Consider the following 22,940-nt stretch of genomic DNA (forward strand, 5'->3'; position numbering starts at 1 on the left):
AGTCAACTCAGAGTCAGTCTTAGAAAACAAAGCCATGGAACGGTTATTTGAAGATGTTATTTGAATCGTCAGTGAATATTCATGTTAATACTCATTTAAGACCATTAGGATATGCAAGTTGCAAGTTCCTGCCAACAATGCTACTTTGGAAAATAATAAAATGTATTCAAGTACAAGAGCAATTGGCATTGGTATTTTTCTGCTGAAGTTGGGTGTAAAATAATTATTTCTTAGTCTACACCAATGTTATTTTAGCACAAGAATTTTTTTTATGTGTAGAAAGGAATAACAATGGCAGACAAAAGTTACTAGTTTAAGGGCGCCTGGGTGGCTCAGTTGTTAAGTGTCTGCCTCCGGCTCAGGTCATGATCCCGGAGGGCCGGGATCGAGTCCCGCATCGGGCTTCCTGCTCCGCGGGGAGCCTGCTTCTCCCTCTGCCTCTCTCTCTCTCTCTCTGTCTCTCATGAATAAATAAATAAAATCTTTAATAAATAAATAAATAAAATAAATAAAATATTTGTCCTGCTTCTCCCTCTGCCTCTCTCTCTCTCTCTCTGTCTCTCATGAATAAATAAATAAAATCTTTAATAAAATAAATAAATAAAATAAATAAAATATTTGTCCTTAAGGGAAATGTAATTCAAATAATTCCATGATGAAGTACTATGCTTCTCTGCAGTTCTTTTCTGATTGGGGATATAAAGGTGACAAGTGGCAACCCTTGAATCCTAGAGAGGGCTGTGCTGTACGTTTTGAATGATGGTGAGGCTCCAGAAATATTCCACATCAGCTGGGAATGTTAAAGCAGCAGAATTCACTTCAAATGCCCATTATACAAAGATTATAAACTGAAATGACAGCTGCCCACAGAGGTTGGAAAATTTTAAACTTTTCATCATTCTCCCCTGGTCTATCTTTACCGAAATAATTCAAGCTGGAGTTAGCCATCCAAGCAATCATTTACATTCTTGGGCTCACTCAGCAAATGCTCGCGTATAATCAACATAATTCCTAAGAACATTTTAAAGGCATAATGATACTGAATATTTTAAACTAGATCATAATACTATACTGTGTTGCAATGTTATAGCACCTTTCAAATTAGATTCACGGGTCACTAAAATTCATTATTTAAAGATTAGAAGTCTCTGTCATAGATCAGCATTTTTATAAATGAGGGCATGCTATCAAACTAGACAAAGAAACTTATTTAAAATTATAGAACATTGCAAACCAAGAAGAAAGGAGTATTGGTGCTTTTAGAAATTATATCTGTCCTTCAAAATGCATTTAAAACAGTTCATCTATTAACCGTCCCCTCCCACCCCAAATAAAGAGTGATTTCAAAACATCTGAAGCTTTCACCATCAGTTACACCGGTCATCCTCAACATGGTGAGCCAGTCCTTGCTTCATCACGGCTGAAGCTTCACCTTGTGCCCTACTTTCTTTCCTGCGTTTCTCTCTAACTCAAGCTATTGTAAACTTCTCTCATCATGCCATGCCTTGCCTCTGCACCATCTTTTCTTCCTGGAAAGCCAAATCCCAAATTATATTTTATAAATTAGGTCTTGATTTAAATATCATTATTCTTAAGGATCTTCCTTTGACCCTCCCCAAACTAGGTTAGATACCTTTCTGAAATGTACTTTACTCAAAACCGCTGCTTTGAAAACATGTATACTCACTCAGTCTGGACCCCTGATAGGCCACTAGGTCACTCTGACTAAAGCAGAAATTAAGGGCGCCTGGGTGGCTCAGATGGTTAAGCGTCTGCCTTCGGCTCAGGTCATGATCCCAGGGCCCTGGGATCGAGTCCCACATCGGGCTCCCGGCTCAGCGGGGAGCCTTCTTCTCCCTCTGACCCTCTCCCGTCTCATGCTGTTTCTCTCTCGCTTGCTCTCTAAAAAAAAAAAAAAAAATCTTTAAAAAAAAAAGAAATTAAGTTCTATTAGTACCAGAGGTAGAAAGAAATCATAGATAACAGACCTATCACAAAAACCCCAAAAAGTAACAATGCTATCTTGTTCAGATGTCCTTTATCTACTCTTCCTGTTTTTGTTTCATGCTGGTGAGCTGAAGCAGAAAGAGGTTTAGCACGGAACAAACTACTTCAGATTAAAAGATGACTAAGCCCAGGGTTGAGTATGCGTTTTCTTCTTTGAAGCAAACCCTACAGGGTCCTTCATTAGTACTCAAAAACTCAATGGGCTCATTTAAACTAGCTACTCCATGGAGCTCACTCCATGCTAGATAATGAATTAAGAAAGATTAAGACACATGTCGGAGGTTGTATAACTAATATTCCTTTTCCTTGCCTGATACAGGAACAGTTGGAGATAGTTATAGAAGTTAGACAGATGGAGGTAAAAATATTACTGTATTAATAAAGTTCATTGGTGAATGCATGAATTCAGCTTTGGCTCTGAGCTCCGAACATTTGCTAATACTTCACCCGTGAATATGGCAAATTTAGCTACCCAGACAAAGGCAAATGGTTAAATTTAAAGCTAGGGCTTGTTCTGCTAAGCTTAACAAGGCTAAAGAACTGATGAGAATCCATGCTTCTTCTGAGAAGACTTACCCCAAAAAGGGGTCTAGAAGTTTTGAGTCACACATGCCTCATTTTTCTCCCCAACTTTTCAGTCAGAATCACTTCCCATGGGAAAACTGAGTAAGGAAATAAGAGCAGTAACGCTAGGGATCACTTTTTCATGGAAATATGAAGGAAATGAGTTTCAAATCACAATAGAAATATCTTTACCAAGTAGCTCAAAAAACAGAACACATGTTAAACCACACCCTTTGTCTCATCTTAATTTCTTTTTATGTTCTGTGAATTAACGGTTTACTGAGTAGGATTCAAAGAACCTTCTATAAATTTACTTGAACACATATATTAGTATTTAGAATGGAACATGTTGAGTTAGAACTACTCATCTCCATTTGAAATCTTTATTTTTTCCTCACTATTAGGATCGTCTGTAGACCATTATTTCAAATTATTTATTTCAATTGAAATATTATTTCAATTATTTCCAATTAATGATTTTAAAATAAGTATAAATTATAAAATATGAGAGATAAAATGTATTTCAGAGATTTTTCTAATCAGAGTTATCATTTTACAAATAACAAAATTGTGGCACAGAGAGATGAACTTGTTCATCTTGTTCAAAGCAACTTGGCTATTTAGCTAGGATTTAAGATATGCAATTAACTAGAATATGCTAGTATGACTTTTTCTTTTTCTGGATTTCTAAACATATTCTAAACATTCAACATTACTAAAATATGACTTTTCCCCTATCATCTTAAATGCTACTTCCTATAAGAAACTCTTCACAAACTGATTAAAATGAACTCTGAATTTTCCCACTGTTTAAATATCAACTCAGACCTTTTTCAGGTCTGCTGAAATATAGTTTTTGATATTTACATCCTTGTAATTCTTCTTTACACAGTCTCCCAAACCACACTGGAACGACATGAAGATTTTTGGTTCTATCAACCATTACAACCCAGTTGTGTTGCTCTAAATCCCATATCTTTTATGCCTAACATGTCATATCCCCTGCCCTTTGGGTCAGATTAAATGAGCTTCTCCATGGAATTTCCTTTGTAGTGCTATACTCCCTACAACCTTAGCCTTGTTTTGAACTACAGCTTTACTTGCTCGGAACTCTTAACCCTTACAAAGCTCTGGCCATTTTTTCCCCCACTGCTGTTGATCTCCCTGAGAAGAGGGGTAGGTGCCTTCTAAAAGCACCACTAACCACTGGTTAATTTACTCACCTGAGTTGGGTCACCTACATGGTTTTATGTATCATGTCTCAAAATTCCACATTATAAACAGCACAGCCAATATTGCTGGTGTTCACATACTGTTATACACAAATACTGCTTATAGTAACACATAGAATTCTATTCTTAAATAGAATTCCATTTGGAAAGCAGCTTTTGTAAGTGCATAAAGATAAAATTAGAACCATTAAACAATATTCAAATAGTACCTACCACTTCCTGCCCCAGCACACTTTCCTGTCTTCATCTCTATAGGTACAATACTCTATACCTTGCTTAAATTGCTATTTGGAATAACGCCCAGGTGATATATAAGAATTGTAAGGCCTGGTCTTGGCCCACAAGGTGCTTATAGTCCTATCAGGTATCAAAATGAACATTTCCTAAATGAGAACACATAATCTCACTAAAATTCTATGCCAGCTACTATCCAACTCTCCATTTCCATTCATATAAATAAATAAATAAATAAATAAATAAATAAATAAATACTCTGTAAAGTAGTCTAAACTCACCTGTCTCTGATTTTTATTCTCTTATTCTTTCCTGAGACTCTCATTGGTACTTCTCCCAACCATTCCATAGACAATGCTCTTACCAAATTTGTTAGTATCACCCATGTTGCTTAGACCAATGGTCAAGTCAAAGCCCTTTAAGTCTTCAGTAGTAGTATTTGAATCAGCTGATTGCTCCTTTAGCCTGCAAACACTTTCTTCAACTGGCTTCTGGAAAACTACATTCTCCTTGTTTCCACCTTCCTCATTGGCCCTTCCTAGTATCTATCTTTGTCCTTTCTTATCTTCCTGATTGTTTATTACTGGAGTTTTCCAGGGCTCAGTTCTAGTATCTCTTCTGTAACTTCATTTACTGTCTTTCTGAAATGATTCAATTGCATAACTATCAATACCATCTATACATTAATGCTGATGGTTCCCAAATTTATGTCTCCCATGTTGACTTCTCACTTCATCTCTAGATTCAAATTTCCAATGGTTGATTAATGGTTGATATATTCAACAAATATATATCTCTACTTGACTAACTAAGTTTAACATGTCTAACACCAAATATTTTATTCCATCAACTTCCCCTCCCAAACAAGCCCCTCCTATGGTCTGCTTAAACTCAGTGAATGGCAACCCCAATATTCTTGACACAAAATCTTAAAATTATTCTTGGCTACTCTCTTTCTTTTATACTCCACATGCAAATAGTCAGCAAATCCAGAGGTCTCTACTTTGGAAACATATCAAGAAACAAATCACTTCACAGAACTACAATCTTGTCCATAATGACATCAATTCTCACAGTCTGTTTCACTGAGGATAAAGTTCAATGTATTAACAATGACCACATGGCTCTTATACTTTCCTCTGCCTGTAACCAGGGATGGCTTTATGGGTGTGCATCCAGTGCAGTCCCACAGACCCTACAAACAGTGATCCCTGGCTTGAGGTTTAGCGCTTTACAGTCACCCTTTGAAATAAGTAATAATTTTATTTTTGAATGTATGTTTTATAAATAAAGTACAATGGGAATATAGTGTATATGTTATAGACTTGGAGTCTTGGCTCATGTGAGATCCATCTTTCTGCCTCCTCTCTGTATGCAAATGGATTCTCAAGCACTCAATTCTCTCTCCCTACCCAGCAACCACTGCCACCTTCCACCCCTGATGGGAGCTTAGATGTGGAAATGATGAGAGTCAGTGCACAGAAGTCATGAGACTGAGCCCCAGGGGCTTTTGAGAGTCTGTACTTGCACATCAAGTATCCCATGTCCAACGGGGTGTGACATTAAATAGAAAATAAAAACTCCGTAGCAAGTTGAGACAGATCATGAGAGAAAAGGAAAAGTTTCTTTGATGCTTACTGAATAGAGGTCCTCATTTCCATTTTACACTGCTCCCCCAAAATTATGTAGCCAGCCCCATTTATGACACTGTACCCCATGAAATCCACATAGATAACTTGTTGATCTTCTTTAATTTTTTGCTCAAAGAAGACCTTCACACTAAGGTTTTGAATGACCACTCTACTGAGAATCAAATTCCCTTCCAAACACATACCTTCAGGTCCAGAAACTCAAACTATCCCTTTAATTTTTTCTCCATAGCATTTGTTCTTATCTGGTACATCACACAATTTATCTATTTATTTTTGTTCATCTGTTTACCTCCACCACAAGATAAGCCCTATGAGTTAAGGGTTTAGCCAATCTTATTAATTTGAAAATAACCATGTTCATGAAATGTGACTACCCTGTTTTTATAAGGCAGCTTTGTACTTAAAGTCTCTTTGTGTTTAACTTGGGAAAGCACTATCAATTGTGAAGGGCAGTATATGCAAGGAACAACTTTATGTCTGTCTAGTTACTGGGTCCAGCTATACAGTATAGAGAAGTAAGCCTAGGCCAGATTGACATACAGAAATTCACATGGAGATTATACCTGACTCCTCCGTCTCATGTTAAACAGAAACTAAAACAAACAAAATAAACAAACAAAAAACAAAACAAAAAAACCCCAACTGTATCTCTCCTGGTATATAGCAACATATATTAAGAGAACAGGTAAATCTTTATTAAGGAGCTATAAATACATCCTGATTGGGGTGCCTGGGTGGCTCAGTTGGTTAAGCGACTGCCTTCGGCTCAGGTCATGATCCTGGAGTCCTGGGATCGAGTGCCACATCGGGCTCCCTGCTCGGCAGGGAGTCTGCTTCTCCCTCTGACCCTCCTCCCTCTCATGCTCTCTGTCTCTCATTCTCTCTCTCATATAAATAAATAAAATCTTTAAAATAAATAAATAAATAAATAAATAAATAAATACATCCTGATTATCTGAACTACAGAATATATTTAAGATGCATATTGCATTTATATGTATATACGTTTAACTTAAGCTATAGTGGTCAAAATATTTTGTTTGGTAATTTTTAAATGAATGTGTGTTTTCACTATTTCAAATTTTTTCTGAGATTTATAATTCTGTTGGGATAATCAGGTCTTTAGAGAGATAAGAATAGATGAAAACCAAACATTATTGAATTATAATGGTGTCAAGAGAGAGATAAGGAACAAAGTTATAGAACAATGAACGATGTTAGAAATTATAAAGTATATTTCATATATTAAATAATAAAAATTATTTTAATCTGGGGCGCCTGGATGGCTCAGATGGTTAAGCGTCTGCTTTCAGCTCAGGTCATGATCCCAGGGTCCTGGGATCGAGTCCCACATCGGGCTCCCGGCTCAGCGGGGAGCCTGCTTCTCCCTCTGACCCTCCCCCCTCTCATGCTGTTTCTCTCTCGCTTACTCTCTAAAAAATAAATAAATAAAATCTTCAAAAAAAATTATTTTAATCCACTAAGTTTTTAATTTCAACTCTTTAATTCAAAATTAAAATTATATTTGAAGCTGCCATTATTTATTTATTTTTTATTGAGTTATAATTAAAGTTTCCTTTATTGGTTTAATAACAAAGGCACAGAAAACTGTAGTACATTTAGAGAACTACAAAGGGCAGTAGCATAAATAGAGAAACTCAAGAGTTTTGACCAAGTAATCGTAAGTATTTTGGTAAGCCATCACAAACAAGACAGAGGGAAAAACTGAAGTAGGAGGAAATGTTCACTTTAATTCATGGCTTCAACATGTATTTACTGAGCACATAGCATGTGTCCGGTACTCCTCTATGTATTTAGAACATAACAATGAATAAAACAGAAAAAGATCCTAGCCTTAGCCATCAAACAGTGAACCGAATGAAGGAGGCGAAAGTGATTACCAGAAGAAAGCAACATTTGGAAGGAGAGTTGAAAGAAGCTAAATACACAGAACATGCATGGCAAGAAATCTGCTGAACAAAACAAATTACACAACACTTCCAGAATGACTCACTGCCTTGGGGAAATACAAAATAGAACACAAAGAAGGAAAATTCACCAGAAACTGCAATCATAACAACTATGAGAAAAATGGCACTGAAAAAGATAAACTCAGTAAAAATATTGTAATAGAATCAACCCCATGCAGCACACAAATTAAATTTCCCAAGAAGCCAGGTAGGAAAAACCAAATGTAGACAGAGAAAATGAGGGGTCAGGATCCATTTTAAGCAGGAGGTCTCTCTCTGGTTATTTATTAGAATCAATAATATATATGTATATATAAGTATATATACATGTACACACATATATGCATACACACCTATGTATATACACATACATGCTAACACATATATGTGTACTATAATAGCAACCACTAGGATATGTCCCTTTAACTGCATGGCTAACAGTGTTCCAAGGAATTTTACAAAAAATGATTCATAGATACTTTTACTTGAAGTTTCATTTTAATGTGTATATATGTGTGTGTGTGTGTGTGTGTATATGAGACATACATTTTTCACATAGAATGACATGTTTTGTCCCAAAATGCAGCTGTCTTCCAAAAAGCAATAGTCATGAAAATTCAGTATAGGTTGTATATTGGAGTGCTTTTTTTTTTTCCCCCTTTCATGATTCCATATACTCTGGAGGTACAGATATTATTAAGTAAAGGTTCATATTTAACTTAATCAGATTATTGTATGTAAACTATCGCAAAAAAAGTGTATGTAAGCTATTTTTCAGGAGTTCAGCTGAGCTAGAAAGAGAGCTGAGCCACCAGAGCATCCAATTAAAGCAGTAATGAGCCAAAATGAAAGTGATATTAAAACCTATAATCACAAGAAAAGTAAGGCAAGAACCTCAAACCAGAAAAAGCTCCAACTCCCCCTGTTTCATTTCTCCCATGGAACGGCGCACCAGTTAAGGGTCTGAGGGCTTGACAGAGATATGGGGTCAACGGATCTGTGTTTTATTTTGTTGAGGGATTCCCCCAACAAAAACTTCTGGTAGTTTTCTGAACCCTGGATGGTTGTTGCGGGTAAGGGAGAAAGGTTAGGAGTGGGAAAAAAAGTGTTTGCAAGGTTTCCCTTCCTCTTATCATAAAGAAACCTTGGCAGAGGTACCTGAGGAGGATCTCTGCCAAAGGCCCCAGATAAGGAGACCTGGGAATGCAAATATCTAAGCTGGGAATGCAAAAATGCATAACAGCATGACTTGCCAGAAGGGCCTGAGTCCTTGACTGCAGTTTTTTTCAGAGATTGCAGGGCATTGGCTGTGCACCAATCTGTGGGAAGGCAGCTTTCCTCACTGAGGCCTGCCAGATAAAGCCTTTATAATAATATATATCACGACTTGAAAAATCCCACATAGGTTTTAACCATGGGCCAGAATCCTTACTACTCTTAAGTTCAACATGAATTATAAAAACCCAAGATAAATGTCACAATCATGTAATATGTTTAAAAATAAATACATAAACATGGTGCGGAAGTTGCTGTTTCTTAACAAATCATTGTGGCTAATATTTCACCCTGTAATTAGAAGACTATATCTCATATTTTTAGGATGCAGCTTATATTTTGAAGGAGTCAGGGAGAAAGTACTTCTCTTCATAATTCATTCAGCTACTTACAGTAGAAATCAAGAAATCCTTTTTGATTACTCTTATTTCCCAATGATTCATATTTAACTCATGAAAAAGTATTGTAAGTTTTAATTCTTTAATACTTCATTCTATCCACTGCTTACCATTTTTTTTTTACACCCACCAACAAACTAGTGTCATTTCTCACCTAGACAGCTAATAATGTCTATGGACCAATGTCCCTGCATTCACCTCTAAACCAGTATCTGCAAAATGCAAATCTGATCATGTCATCTGTTACCTCCCAATGTTTTTAATTCCTGTATCTTTCCATGGTTCTGAAAAAACAATCCAAAGTTCTATATGGCCCGACATGACATATCCACTGCCTAACTCTATATACTCATCTTTGCATGATTGTTCCTGTCGCAGACACACTGAAATAATTCTAGTTCCTCAGACACTGCATGCTACCTCTTATCTCAGAGCATCTGTATATGCTGTTACTCTGTACTCTCTCCAACTCCCATCTCAACTCAACTCATTCTATATAGTAGTTTGTTGATTTTCTTCGTACCCTATATCAAACTGAGCATCATACATCAATTTGCTTATTTGATTAAAGACTCATGAGACTTGAAGTTCTAAGATGACTCTAACTATGACCTTGTGCTCTTAATCTAGTTGTTTTTCATCAAGAAAAGTTGATCAATGAGTATTTTTATAATGAATAAAGTCCAGATTTATAGTATTGTTTTATTGACCATTAATTTTTGTTTTCTGTTATTGGCACTTTTATGTACACATTTGAATCTCTACAAATGACTTTGTTAACTCATTTTACATGCCTAGAGAAGTCATATGATGCCTTAAGGAAGACCAGGGAGATAAACTACAAACCAATGTGGACCAACCAAAAAAACTAGGAAGATTTTTTACTATTCAGTGGTCTTCTATATTGTGCTTGCTGGAGAAAAATTAGAGTCAAGTGTATATTATATTTTGTATATAAGTGAACCCCTGTCTGTATTGTCATTTCCATGTCTGTGGTAACATAAGAAATTATCAGAGATATAATTTCAGCATAAAAACAATGCTTTAAATACTCTTCTCAGAGACTAGTTACTATGCTACAAAATAAAATCTTAAATATATTCTCATTGTATTTATATTATTATAAGTAGTTTCTTTGTATAAGTATGGAGCTCATGGCTATGTATGTATCTTTTCCCATTAGACCTATAAGTCTCAGTAAATCTCAGAAGTGTAAGAGAGGAAGAGAAAGAGAGAGCTCCACAAAGCTTATTCAAATAAATAATGGCTGAAAATTTCACAAATCTGGGGAAAGAAATGGACACCCATATTTAAGAAGCCCAAAATACATCAAATAAGAAAACCCAAAGAAATCTACAATGAGACATTGTTTCAGACTGAATAGGTACCCCATCCCAATTCATATATTGAAATCTAATCCTCAATATGATGATATTTGGAGGTGGTGCTTTTAAGAAATGCTTACACCTCATAAGTGGAAATAGTGTCCTTAAAAAAGAGACTCCATGGGACGCCTGGGTAGCTCAGTCATTAAGCGTCTGCCTTCGGTTCAGGTCATGATCCCAGGGTCCTGGGATAGAGTCCCACATTGGGCTCCCTGCTTGGTGGGAAGCCTGCTTCTCCCTCTCCCATTCTCCCTGCTTGTGTTCCCTCTCTCACTGTCTCTCTCTCTCTCTCTGTTAAAAAATAAATAAAAAATCTTAAAAAAAAAAAAAAAGAGAGAGAGAGACTCCAGAGAGCTTTCTTGCCCATTCCACCATGTAATGTAAAGACATAGTGAAAACATACCTTTCTGTGAAACAGAAAGTGGGCTCTCACCAGACACTGAATATGCTGACACCTTTATCTTGGACTTCCCAGACTCCAGGAATGTGAGAAATAAATTTCTGTTGTTTATAATCCATCCAGTCTATGGTATTCTGTTATAGTAGCCTGAATAGACTAAGACAGACACAACCTATTCAAATTTTCAGAAGTCAAAGACAAAGAGAGAATGTTGAAAACATCAAGGAAATACAATGTACCATATCAAAAAACACCCCCTCCCCTGCCCAACTCCCTACTCCCCACCCCCTGCCATAAGACTATCAGCTTGAAGGCCAAAAGGGAGTGGGATGACGTCGTCAAAGTACTAAAAGAAAAAAAAAATCAATAAAGAATATTACATCTAGCATGAAAGAGAGATGAAAATTTTCCAAAAAAAAGCTGAGATCACTACTTACTTGACTTGTCCTACAAGAAATGCTAAAGAGAGTTTTTCAAGTTGAAATGAAAGGGCACTAAAAAGCAAAATGATAGCATAAGTTAGTATGAAGGTCACCTGGGTGGCTCAGTCATTAAGCGTCTGCCTTGGGCTCAGGTCGTGATCCCGGGGTCCTGGGATCGAGTCCCACATCGAGCTCCTTGCTCCGCGGGAAGCCTGCTTCTCCCTCCCACTCCCCTGCTTGTGTTCCCTCTCTCGCTGTGTCTCTCTCTGTCAAATAAATAAATAAAAAATCTTTAAAAAAAAAAGTTAGTATGAAATTTGTTGGTAAAGGTATGTGGACAGATACAGAACAGTGTATTACTGCAATGGTAGTGGGTAAGTTACTTTTAATCTTTATTAAAAAGTTAAAAAACAAAAGTATTAAAATAACTATAAATTTTAAAATATACTAAAAAAAAAATATATATATATATATATATTGAAGTACCTGGATACTTCAGTTGCTTAAGTGCCTGACTTCAGCTCAGGCCATAATCTCAGGGTCCTGGGATCGGGCTCTGCATTGGGCTCCAAGCTCAGTGGAGAGTCTGCTTCTCCCTCTGTCTCTCTGCCCACTCTGTGCATGCTCTCCTCTCTCTCAAATAAATAAAAATTTTAAAAAATCTTAAAAAATACCAACTATGAATAATGTATATCATGACAATAACATAAAGTATGAAGGGGGAAAAGTAAAAGTGTAGACTTTTTGTATGTGATTAAACTTGTCAGCTTAAAATCGAATGTTATAATTACAATATATTTCATGTACGCACTTAGGAATATATACCTATAGAAGTTACAGAAAATGAAAAGAAACAGAAAAAGGAATCAAAGCATATCAATACAAAAGAAATCAACAAAATACAAAGAAGACATCAAGAGAGAAGAGGCAAAAAAACAAACAAAAACAAAACTAGAACTACAATACTAAAGTAAACTAACAAAGTTTTAAAAGTAAGTCATTCATTACCAATAATTACTTCAAATGTAAATGGATTAAACTCCCCGATCAGGACCTAAGGTGGCTGAATGGATAAACAAACAAGAACCAACTATATGCTGTCAATAAGAAACTCAATTTAGATTTAAGGACACATATAGGCTGAGAGTGAAGGGATGGAAAAAGATATCCACACAAATAGTAACCAAAAGAAAGCAGGAATGACTGCACTCATGTTTAAAAAAAAATAGATTTTAAATCAAAAACTCCCACAAAAGACAAAAAAGGATATTATATAATGACAAAAGGATCAATCCACCAGTAATATGTAACAATTATAAATATATATGTACGCACCATCAGAGCACTGAAATATATAAAGTGGATATTGACACAACTGAAAAGAGAAAGGGCAAAGCAATAATAGGAGACTTCAATATCCCACTTCAATAATTGACAGAACATCGAGACAGAAGATTAATAGGGATAAAGAAGACTTGAATCTCACTATATCAAATGGACCTAATAAACATAATATAATATACTCAACAACAGCAGAATACACATTCTTCTGAAAGATCTTATGCACAATAGATCACATGTTAGGTCACAAAAACAGGTCTTAGTAAGTTTAATAAGACTGAAATCATAAGAAGTATCTTTTTTGGCTATGATGAAATAAAACTAGAAATCAGCTGCAGAATAAAAACTGGAAAATACGCAAATATGTGGACATTAAACAATACAATTCTGAACAACCATTGGTCCAAAGGAGAAATCTAAAAAGAAATTAGAAAGCACCTCAAGACAAACAAAAATTAAAGCACAACATACCAAAATTTATGAGATCCAGCAAAAGCAGTACTAAGAAAGTTCAGGGTATTAAGGGGGTCACTTGTGATGAGGACTGGGTGCTGTATAAGTGATAAATCACTAAATTCTACACCTGAAACTAATAACTGATATTACACTGCAAAGAAGAGGAAGAAGAAGAAGTAGAAGAAGAAGAAGAAGCAGAAGCAGGAGGAGGAAGAGGAAGAGGAGGGGGAGGAGAAGGAGGAAGTTCATAAGGGTAAACACTTAAAAAAAAAATTCAAATAAGCCATCTAACTTTCACACTTGAAGGAAATAGGAAAATAAGAACAGACTAAGTCTAAAGATAACAGAACTTAGGAAATAAGAAAGATTAGTTCAGAAACAAACAAAATAGAAAAATAAAAAATCAACAAACTGTGTTATTTTCTGAAAAGATAAATAAAATTAACAAACCTTTAGCTAGACTAAAGAAAGAAGAGAGAAGACTCAAGTAAAATCAGAAGTAAAAAAGGAGATATTAAAACTGATGTCACAGAAATTAAAAGGATCATAAAAGACTATTATGAATAATGATATGCCAAACAAGTGGGATATCTAGAAGAAATAGATACACTCCTAGAAAGATACAACTTACCAAGACGAAATCATGAAGAAATATGAAGTATGAACAGATCTGTAACTAGTATGAAGATTGAATCAGCAAACAAAAGTCTCCAACAAAGAAAAGCCAAAGGTCAAGTGACTTCATTGGTGAATGCTACCAAACATTTAAAAGAGACTTACTACCAATCCTTCTCAAATTTCTCCAAAAACTTTTGGAGGAGAGAATGCATCCAAACCCATTTTATGAAGTCAGCATTATCCTAATACCAGAGCCAGACAAAGAAAATTACAGGCAAATATGTCTGATGAAGATACAGTCAAATTCTCAAATGCAATGACACATTAAAAGGACCAGAAAAAGCAAAACCAATCTTGAAAAGGAAGAACAAAACTAGAGGCATCACACTTCCCAGTTTCAAAATTTATTACAAAAGCACAATAATCAAAATAATATGGTACTGGCACAAAAGCAGACATATAGACCAATAAAACAGAACAGAGAACCCAGAAATAAACCTACACAGTCCACAGTCAGCTGATCTTTGGCAAGTGTACCAAGAACACAATGAGGAAAACACAGTTGCTTCAACAAATGGTGTTGGGAAAAATGGATATTCAGGATGCAGAAGAATGAAATGGAACCCTATTTACCCCATATAAAAAAAATCAGCTCAAAATTAACCAAAGACCTAAAGTCCTGAAACTGTAGAAATCCTGGAAGTTAACATAAGGGAAATACTTCATGACATTTGTGTGGCAATGCTTTCATGGACATGATATCAAAGCATAGGCAACAAAAACAAAAATAAACAAGTAGGACTACATCAAACAAAAAGCTTCTGCACAGGAAAAGAAACACTCAGTAGAGTGAAAGGCAACATATGGATTGGGAGAAATATTTGCAAACCACATATTTAATAAGGGATTCATCTCCAAAATATATAAAGAACTCCTACAGCTCAATGCTTAAAACAAAACAAAAAAATTAAATAAAAAAATTAAAAATTTAATAACCTGATTGAAAAATGAGCTATTAACTTGAAGTTTGAATAGACACTTTTCCAAAGAAGACATACAATGTCCAAGAGGTATATCTTAAAAGCTCAGCATTATTAATCACCACGGAAATGCAAATCAAAACCACAGTGAGATATCACCTCACACCTGTTATGACAGCTATTATTAAAGAAACAAAAGACAAGGGCTGGAAAGAATGTGGAGAAATTAGAACACTTGCAAAAATGGTGGTGAGAATACAAATGGTGCAGTTGATATAGACAACAGTTTGTCAAGAAATTTAAAATAGAACTACATTATGATCCAGCAATCCTACTTCTTGGTATTTATCCAAAATTATTGGAATCGGGATCTTTAAAAGATATCAGTTAGCACTTCAGTGTTCATTGTAGCACTATTTGCAATAGCCAAGATATGGAAACAGCCCAAATATCCATTTTTTTATAAAGATTTTATTTATTTATTTGAGACAGAGAGAATGAGAAACAGAGAGCATGAGAGGGAGGAGGGTCAGAGGGAGAAGCAGACTCCCTGCCGAGCAGGGAGCCCGATGCGGGACTCGATCCAGGGACTCCAGGATCATGACCTGAGCTGAAGGCAGTCGCTTAACCAACTGAGCCACCCAGGCGCCCCAGCCCAAATATCCATTAACAGATAAAAAAAATGTGTTATGTACATACAATGTAATACTATTCAGCTTTAAAAAAGGAAGGAAATTCTGCAATATGTGACAATGTGGATGAACCCTGAGAACATCATGCTAAGTGAGATCAGTATAGAGAAACAAATACTGCATGATTCCACTTATATGAGGTAACTACAATAGCCAAATTCAAAATCAAAGAATGAAATAGCAGTTGCCAGGGGTAGGATAAGGGGGAAATGTGGATCTACTAATCAAAGGGCATAAAAATTCAGTTAAGCAAGATGAATAAACCCTAGAAATCTGCTGGACAGCATTGTACCTGTAGTCAACAATAGTGTATTAAACAAAGTTTTAAAATGATATATCTGATGTTAAGTGTTCTTGCCTCAGTAAAATAAAATAATAATTTTTAAAAACCTAGCCAGATTGTTGAGGAAAAATAACATTTTGTCTTTAGAAATAGTTTCTATGTATGATTTATAAATTAAATTTTAATGAAACTTTACAACACAAAAGGAAGGTGACTGTTTTTCAAAGAATGTTTTTAAAGCAAAGACATTTCTCATGTGTTCATTTTATACTTTTCATAAAGACAAAATCCCAATAAATTTAGAGTGTAAAATTTAGTTTTTATTATATCATTACTTTGTGAAGACAGAGAAATTTGGTCCAACTCAGCACTTTATAGATACATATGAATATAATGTTATACTACTTTGGCTCACTGATCTGAGAACCTCATGGTAATTATTAATAAGATGCTAATTTGAAAAACCTACCTAATCATAGTTTGCATTTAAATTCTTGAAGTATATAGACCACACTCCCATCTCCATTTAAGATTCTCTAAGAAATATATATATTTAAATATATCTATTTAAATATAAGTATTTAAATATTTAACCTTTTAGAGTTCTTATGCCTTAATATTCCCTTAAGAATTCTGTGTGTATACACACACACACACATATCTATATCTCTATCTATATTTGAATCTATATTTTTTTAATGTTTGTGTATACATATCTCCTCATATATGTTTAGGTTGACATCCAAAATTTTTGTTAGAAATATAAGTAGTTGCATATGTAATTTCTGATGTATTATAAATACTGAATTTAAGAATAAAATTGCTACACAACTCATTTAAATATTTCAACCAAAGCTAAATGTCATGGCAATTTGATATATTTAAAGGAAGATGAAAGTTGAAAATTAAATTACTAAGAACCCTGCAGCAAAAATCAGACATCCCAGTGTAGATTATGACATGTGTGACAAGTTAGGAATGCATAGACATGAATCCAGATTGCTAGAACTGTCACACATGATGAAGGCCTGCTATGAGTTACTTAGTAAAGGTGCACTGCAAATTACTGTCAAAGTGCTATAGCTATAGACCGAATGTTTGTTTCCATACAAAATTCGTATGTTGAAACCTAATCCCTAATATGATGGAATTTAGAGGAGGAGACTTTGGGGGATGAGCAGGTCCTGAGGGCTCTGTTTCAAGATTAAAGCCCTTATAATTGAAGAAGCCTCAGAGCGCTCCTTTGGTCCTTCTATCATGTGAGGATCTTGGAATTCTCAGCCTACAATACCTAAGAAATAAATTTCTGTTGTTTATAAGCCACCCAGTTTATGGTATTTTGTTATAGCATCCCAAATGGACTAAGACAGAAATCTACTTGATATGTAATTATAGCACAATATACTCATTCTGGATAGTACTATGTTTATGATTTTCATTATAGTCTATGGATTAAGCTATTATCAAGTATTTCTTTATTAACTTAGTACATTTCCTTATAGTCATACTTACTTGATTTTAATTCGGGACAGGATATCTTACCTTGACTCAGTCTTTACTTATTATTTCCATCTCCTTTTTTTTTTTTTAACTCTTCCAGATTTCCCACCCTTCAGTAAACAGCATAATTAATTTCAGTCACTAGTATACAGTATAATTTTGGCACTCTGGCCTTATAAACAGAGCTATAGTTATTAATCAGCATGACATGGTATTCTTGAAATGAGATGGTTTATAAAAAAAAAATCCATTTATCATTCCTTACCCCTATTTTCTACACTCCTGAAGGAAAAGGGTATTTCTTATCATTGTAATATTTTCTAATGGTAACTGAAGTGCTCATTGGAATGAGTATAGGTGAGACAGAAGCATGAGATGAGAGATTATACTAGAGGATGCTGTGGTCATTGGCTGTATTACTCTGCAGTTGTATAGGAAGGGTGGGCATGCTAGTGATTTGAAAAGAATTAATGTTCCTCCATGAATACCTTTCTTAAATCAAAAAATAGCGTAAATACTAAAGGGACTAGAGTTCCGAAAATTATGAGTGGAAAGACCAATCCATGATGCAGTCAATATTTATTACAAGCAGAACATACTTTAAGATTGGTGTCTACAACACTGCCCTCAAGGCTTACACTACCATTTTAACTCACTGCCTCATAAACCACATGAAGCTATTTTATGGGAGATATCAGCCATTCTTCATTCCTACTATAGATGTCCACTATTGAGGAATAGGTCCCCTCTCTAAAAATAGACTTCTGGTGCTCTCAGCTAGAAATAAAATGGTATCATCCAGGTGACAAAAGTTCTCAAATGATCAGCCCTTGATAATGGTAGATTCCAGAATCACATTATTAAAATTGTATCATTTGACAAAGAATGATATGAAATATGAATATTAAGGCATACACTCAAAATTGATTTTATTATTGGGGCGCCTGGGTGGCTCAGTTGGTTAAGCGGCTGCCTTCGGCTCAGGTCATGATCCTGGAGTCCCGGAATCGAGTCCCGCATCGGGCTCCCTGCTCGGCAGGGAGTCTGCTTCTTCCTCTGACCCTCCTCCCTCTCATGCTATCTGTCTCTCATTCTCTCTGTCTCAAATAAATAAATAAAATCTTAAAAAAAAATTGATTTTATTATTATTAGAACAATAATAAAATCAGAGTCCCTTTGACAAATCAGAGTTAAACCCACAACTATGGTCTACTCATCTACTTTGCTTGGAAAATGAGGCATGCTTCATACTTATTTAAACATAATGTATAGTTACGAGTTGGTGATAATATACCAATTAAAACAGTTAAAAACATTTTTTTTTTAAATTGAATACTTCTATATACCTTGAAATTCAAATTTTAAAAGTAATTTTTTTCTGTTCAACTATGATAATCATGAATATTTATTTGGCATTTTCAAAACATGATGTGCAAACCAATAACTGTCTAAAAAAGACAAAAAATCACAGATTTTAAACCATTTCACATAAGTACTTATATCCAACTACAGGTGAAACAAATATGTAATAATACAGAAAGTTTCTACAATACATTAAATAAAGAACTATTTCAACAGTATTGTAAGCAACCCGAAAAAGATAAGAAATTTTGAAGGAAAAAATGAAAAAATAGAATATTTCAATCATTCCTATCCCTTGGGTATAGTTATAATCATTTGTTAATATAATTCAGCATTTTACTGTAAATATTCATTAAAGAGAATGAGCTGCTTTTATAATAACAAAAATATTTGAGATTATGATGTTACACAACTCTAAACGTAATTTGTTTATAGTATTTTTAAAATATTACTAAAATATTTTCAGGAGTTGTGACATACAGATAACAAAACATATTCTTTGAAAAAATTTTTAAGTATTTTATTTATTTATTTAAGAGAGAGAGGGGAGAGAGAGAAAGAGAGAGCATGAGCATGAAGAGGAGCAGAGTGAGAGGGAGAATCCAAAGCACACTCCATGCTGAATGCCGAGCCTGTCACCAGGCTTGATCCCATTACCCTGAGATCATCACCAGATCTGCAATCAAGAGTCAGCTGCTTAACCAACTGAGGCACGCAGGCACCCTGCATATTCTTCAAAATTGTTGGTAAATGCTGAAATAGATATTTGCTTCCTATAGAAGTTGAATATATAAAATATCTATAACTATTTTATTCACTGTTTTCATTGCTGCTACATGCCCAGTTATGGCACGAACTGTTGGAACCTATTTCCGTTATTCAGAGTATAAGAATTCTACCTGTGGTAAGATAACTTTTCTTTTTTAAAGATTTATTTATTTATTTGACAGAGAGAGACACAGCGAGAGGGGGAACACAAGCAGGGGGAGTGGGAGAGGGAGAAGCAGGACTCCCTCCCAGCGGAGAGCCCGATGCGGGACTCGATTCCAGGACCCTGGGATCATGACCTGAGCCCAAGGCAGAAGCTTAACAACCAAGCCACCCAGGCATCCCGGTAAGATAACTTTTTAAGAAGTCTAAATTTTAGACCTGTTACCAAGTAGCAGCTGTTTTTTTTTTTTTTCCTTTTTTAAAACAACAGGACCTTTGTTAAATGTTAATGGTAATAACATACACCATATCTACATACATAACTAATTTGAGCCTCAAAACTAATTTATTATTACCATCAATTTTAGAAGTAGCAACTTCAGTGAATTGGCTATTTAATAAGTAAGTTTAACCCAGATTTTTTTTTCTAAATATTGTAAGGGTTTTTTGCATCATTTATTTAAGTTCTAATGACATTTTCTATATAGTTGTCACTTCTTTTGGTAATGTCCTTTCATGATCTCCCATTTGTTCCATTTTAGTATGTTTTCTTGTTCCATTAAGTGCTATATTTTAATTTGATTTACCAAGTAAGAAATAAATTATGCTCCGGAGTTACATTATTGAAGTTACACTATTCTTCATCCCTACTATAGATGTCCACTATTGAGGAATAGGTCACCTCTCTAAAAATAGACTTCTGGTGCTGTCAGCTAGAAATAAAATGATAATTTTAATCCAATAACATTAATAACACATTAATAATTATGTTCACATAATTTATAGAGACTATAAATGAGGTACATGGTACCACAGATTCTTTAGACTTTTGAGAATCCTGCATTTTAAAAAGAATCATTTACTTTCCCAGCACTGCCCTGGGATTCACATTTCTTGAATCTGCTAAATCAGGTGTCATTTATTTCTCTATTTTCCAACTACCAAATTTTCTTGCTATTTCTCTTCTCTGGTTCACTCAGTTCATAGGTCTACATTAAAAAAAAAACAACTGTACAATAGTTTTAATAAAATGTTGAGGCTGACTGAAAGGCCTCCTTCTTCTTTAGCCCAAGGATATTCCTTTTGATATACTGCAGGCATGTCAAGATTCAACTTAATTTAGAAATTTGCCCTAGATTCAGAATGCACTTTTGTATTGAAGATACCTTTTTTAAATCTAGGAAAACATCACCAATGTTATTTTTTTGTTTTCCATTTTATTTTTATATAACTTTTATTAGTAAAATGTTAAAAATTAAATTTTTTCTCTTAAATCTTCTTTTATCATATGCTCCTCTACACTAAATACGAAGATCCTAAATACTATTTAAAAATTCACTGAATTTACATTTGTCTCTACTCCAGAGTTTATCATTTATGTGTTTTTTTAAGTCAATGAGTATATTTTTCAGATCAGTGAAAATATAGGAAGGTATTGAAAAAGTCTTTCAATCAACACATCAATTTCTACCTTCATATTTATCATTAGAAAATGTAATTTGCACAGATCATTATAAAATATTGCTGGCATTGTTATTGATCAGAGAGAATAATCAAATACTAAGAATGATACCTTAATGAACTAGAGGCAGCCTGATATATATTTCTGTAGTGGAAAACCCTGCATGTAGATGAAATCATCAACGACAGGAGAATTAGGATCGACACAATCCTAGCGACATATTTTGCAGAAATTTACAAAACTATTGTAAAATTCATATGGAAATGCAAGAAACAGAAAATAGCCAAAATGATCTTGAAAAATAGCAGAGATGAAAGAATTTACTTTCCCATTTCAAAATTGACTGGATTATGTTGGTGAATGTTACACAGAAACTAATTAGAAAGATGGTATAACAGTATATTTAAATGCTAAATCCTAACAGATGAGAGTTAATATGCAGGCACAATTTCTCATCTCATAGGAAATTAAACCTCTTCTGATTATAGTAGCCCTTACTAATTATTATAAAATACAAATGAGAAAAATATACATTTTTAACAATGCTAATAAATCAGCTCTATATATAATCATGACAAGACTACATGCCAGGTATTCCAGGCTATTGAAAAGTTAAGAACACCTGCATTATGGAAAAGTCAACATTTTTTCTTAATTTAAAATCTATTTACAAGACATTTATCTAGAGTTTCTATTATATAACAAGCAAAGATTTTTGTCTGAAGAATATCAACCAAGTGTAATTTGAGTCAATTTGGACCATGTTACAAGGTCCAGGTTTCAAAGGAGACAAAGAAAAAAAAATGATACCCAGGAAATTTAACTAAACTAGAGGTTTTGTTTTTTTTGTGTTTTTCCTTTTTGTTTTATTTTGTTTTGTTTTTAAGATGGAGGGAGGGAGGAAGTGGGGGAAGGGGTGGAGGGATTAGGAGAGATAGAAGGCTCCAAAGCACAGAGCCACCTGGGGCTTGACACTGGGCTGGACACAAGGCTTCACACGAGGCTAAATCTCACAACCCTAAGAGCATGACGTGAGCTGAAATTAAGAGGTGGACGCTTAACCAACTGTGCCACCCAGGAGCCCCTAAACATTAGAGATTAAAAAAGCTGCAACTACACTACTGGGTATTTACCCCAAAGATACAAAAGTAGGGATCCGAAGGGGTACGTGCACTCCAATGTTTATAGCAGCAATGTCCACAATAGCCAAACTGTGGAAAGAGCCAAGATGTCCATCGACAGATGAATGGATAAAGAAGATGTGGTATATATATACAATGGAATATTATGCAGCCATCAAAAGGAATGAGATCTTGCCATTTGCAACAACGTGGATGGAACTGGAGGGTATTATGTTGAGTGAAATAAGTCAAACAGAGAAAGACATGTATCATATGATCTCACTGATATGAGGAATTCTTAATCGCAGGAAACAAACTGAGTGTTGTTGGAGTGGGGGGTGGGGTGGGAGGGATGGGGTGACTGGGTGATGGACACTGGGGAGGGTGTGTGCTCTGGTAAGCGCTGTGAATTGTGCAAGACTGTTGAATCTCAGATCTGTACCTCTGAAACAAACAATGCAATATATGTTAAGAAAAAAAAAAAAGAAGAAGAAGAAGGTAGCGGGAGGGGAAGAATGAAGCGGGAGAAATCGGAGGGGTAGACGAACCATGAGAGACGATGGACTCTGAAAAACAAACTGAGGGTTCTAGAGGGGAGGGGGGTTGGAGGATGGGTTAGCCGGGTGGTGGGTATTGAGGAGGGCACATTCTGCATA

The sequence above is a fragment of the Mirounga angustirostris genome, unplaced genomic scaffold (genome assembly GCF_029215605.1).
Source record: "Mirounga angustirostris isolate CCGP_5_RB_7025 unplaced genomic scaffold, mMirAng1.0.hap1 SCAF_2, whole genome shotgun sequence".
NCBI classification, from domain to species: Eukaryota; Metazoa; Chordata; class Mammalia; order Carnivora; family Phocidae; genus Mirounga; species Mirounga angustirostris.